Source organism: Miscanthus floridulus, chromosome 18 (genome assembly GCF_019320115.1).
Source record: "Miscanthus floridulus cultivar M001 chromosome 18, ASM1932011v1, whole genome shotgun sequence".
Classification (NCBI taxonomy): domain Eukaryota; kingdom Viridiplantae; phylum Streptophyta; class Magnoliopsida; order Poales; family Poaceae; genus Miscanthus; species Miscanthus floridulus.
Window position 1 is genome coordinate 11,828,224 of NC_089597.1, and position 3,407 is coordinate 11,831,630.

Below are 3,407 nucleotides of genomic sequence, written 5' to 3' on the forward strand. Positions count from 1 at the left end.
GCTTAGTGTGTGCATGTGTGCTAGATTTCAAGCTAACCCGAAAGAGTGTCACTTGGTGGCCGTTAAGAGAATCCTGAGATATTTAGTACACACTCCTAACCTTGGTTTGTGGTATCCTAAGGGCTCTAAGTTTGATCTACTTGTGTATTCGGATTCTGATTACGCCGGTTGCAAAGTAGATCAAAAAAGCACTTCGGGGACATGTCAATTTCTTGGATGATCCCTAGTGTCTTGGAGTTCTAAAAAGCAAAATTGTGTAGCCCTTTCCACTACCGAGGACGAGTATGTTGTGGCCGGTGCATGTTGTGCCCAACTACTTTGGATGAGACAAACTCTTCGTGATTTCGGATGTCATTTTACCAAAATCCCATTGTTATGTAATAATGAGAGTGCCATTAAGCTTGCAAACAATCCTGTAAGCCACTCTAGAACCAAGCACATAGACATTCATTATCATTTCTTGAGAGACCACGAAACCAAAGGAGATATCGAAATTCACCATGTGAGCACCGAAAAGCAACTAGCCGATATCTTCACAAAGCCCCTTGATGAGTCTAGGTTTTATGCTTTGTGTAGTGAGCTAAATATACTTGATTCTCGTAACGTAGTTTGAATTTTAGCATGCCTCTGTTTGATAAACTAGTATCTAGGCAAAAGAGTTGAAAATTTTCATATTGTGCATGAAAATGATTTATAAAAGGCAACTTATGTATCATGATCAAGGTCTGTGTTGATTGTTTGTTTCTGGTCATGGTATATAGGAGATATGTGTCCATATCTTATACAAAGAGAGTCATATAGATTATAGCTAACTCCCACTATTTTGGTGAGTGCGGCAGTGCCACACTTTGAATCTCAATTGAGATTCGGCCCAAACGGTTTTACTACAGGGCCCATTTATTCTTCCTCTTATCCTCAGGTCCATAGTAACTTCTTTCCCTCTCTCTTTTCCCTGACACCGATGCCTGCACCTCTCACTCCTCTCGCGCTCGTGCCATCGCTGTTGCTTGGCCGCATGTTGCCGGTCTCTGGCTGTGCCGCGGCAGCTGCCTACCCTCCCTCAATGTTGCTGACGGCTGCTATTGCCCCTGGTCCGAGCAATTTCTTCCCTCTCCTCTCCTATCCTCGTTTGAGAAGATGGAGCACGGAGATAATGACAGAACAGGGAAAAGAAAGATGAATGAGCAAAGAGACAAGGATCCACCTCAACGTGTTTGAGGGAGGTCAACAGCAGCAGGCAATAGTGCCACTCCAAGGGGACTTGGTGATAGGGGGAGGTGCGAGCAATACATTGAAGATGAGGAGAGGTTGGAGATGATAGGTCATACCACTGATGTCATTCCTGACACCCCACAACATCTCTCTGAGTTTGATGGTAGATACGTGAGAGATTTTGAGGATGAGATCATCATGAGACCTCTAGATGACTCCCGCTAGCATGCAGTTGCCAACTATTCCAAGAGTTGGAAGCTAGTGGAGGAGGCAAGGGGGATCAATCCTTATGCAGTGCGCAAGGATTTGGGCATAGATTCTAGAATGAGTTTCATTCTAACTTTTATGCCACTACCAATCTTGCATCCAAGAAAACTAAGATCATCAAGATATAGTACATTGATTGGGATGAGATGCAGGAGAAGGAGCCTGAGTTTGACAAGGTAATCAAAATTTATGACAGATTCTAGCTTTCAGACATCATGGGTTTCCAGTATAACTAGAATGAGGAGGTCCTTGCATAGGTTCATGCCACATACTTCTATGACCAGACCTCTGATGAGATTCACTGGATGACTGATGGTCGGCACTACCGAGTCGACTTTGTCACTTTTAGCCAGATTCTTGGCTTTGGGGAGGAGCATAGAGGTTACACTTACATTCATGATGAGCCTCGAGCTAAGATCCATGACATTAGTTACATGTGGAGAGATAGAAGGATTGCAGATGGCAAGAGGAGTGGTCTACATAGCTTCTATTACATCCTCAACAACCTCATCAGGAACACCATCAACCCAAAGGATGGAGCATCCTTAGATATTAATGGCTATGTGAGAAATGTGTTGGCTAGATTTGCTCTATGTGGGGACAGGTTTAGTGTCCCTAGATTCATATGGACTAAGTTGAGATTTGTAGTGGAGGATGGGAGGAGGGGGCTGCCCTATGCCCCTTACCTCATGTTCATGATTGAGAGGGTCACTGGATTTTATTTTCTGAAGCATGGGATGCACACCGTCTACAAAATTGAGAAGACCTAGCCAGCTGCAACTACTTAGGGAGCGGGGAGCTCTCATGCTCATGTAGACATCCCTAAATCTTCCTGCTCTAGGTCTCATAGAGGAGGCAAGATGAAGAAGTTTGGCAAGTGGTTGAAGGCAATCTTCGGCAAGTGCACCTATGCAGCTGACAGAGCGTATGAGACATAGCTTGAGTAGTGTCAATAGTGTGGACAGGACCTTCCACGACTTCCTCCTATTCCACCTCCTCCATAGTATGACCTTCCAAGTCTCTCCGACACAGATTTAGCTGATGAGGTGGAGCAATAGGGATGAGCAGCAGATTAGGATGAGACCCTATAGGGATACCGTCAAAGACAGGAGCCGAGGCATTCCACTCGTTCCACTCGCTACACCGCCACTACTCACCGTCAGGGCCATGCACGTATTAACTCTGACGACGATGATGGTGATGGTGGTGCCGGGACTGCTGCAGGAGGTGCTAGGGCTGTAGGAGGTGATGATATTGATTGGACGGACATCTAGGGAGATGACGGGTAGGTGTTGATCTGTCTTCTTTTCTTCTCTTTTTGGTGCTTTATGCCAAAGGGGGAGAAAATTAGAGGGGTCAACAACTTTTTCGATGCCATGGAGGTTGCTGCATTCGTATCCGTTTAGAATAGTCTTTGTTAGGTGAGAGTTTGAGAGTCCATTAGAAACTCTATTTATGTAATAATGCTATTTAAGTACTTTATATATGGTTGGGATATGGACATATATTAATCTATGATGTCTCTTATGATACATTTGAGCTAGAATTTATATCTTTATATGTATCATATGTTGTGTGGTGTCTGTTCTGATCTGTGTTGTTATAGCAAGTGCGGAAGTGCCGCACCCAGCTGTAACAGCAAACCATGTTGTGCATAAACTGCCATTAGAATCGTGTTTTACATACCTGACATAGTATGCAGCACCCATAGGAGCATGGATGTAGGGGGAGCCCCATCACTTTCACTAAAATATGAATCTTGGCTTCTTATGCCAATTTGAGAATTCAATTCTCTATTCACATACTTAGGGGGAGGCTCTACACCCATGGCTCAAAAAGTTTTAGTATTTATTTCATATCTTTTGTAAGCTCTAATTGGGTTGTCATTAATCACCAAAAAGGGAGAGATTGACAGTGCAATCAAGCCT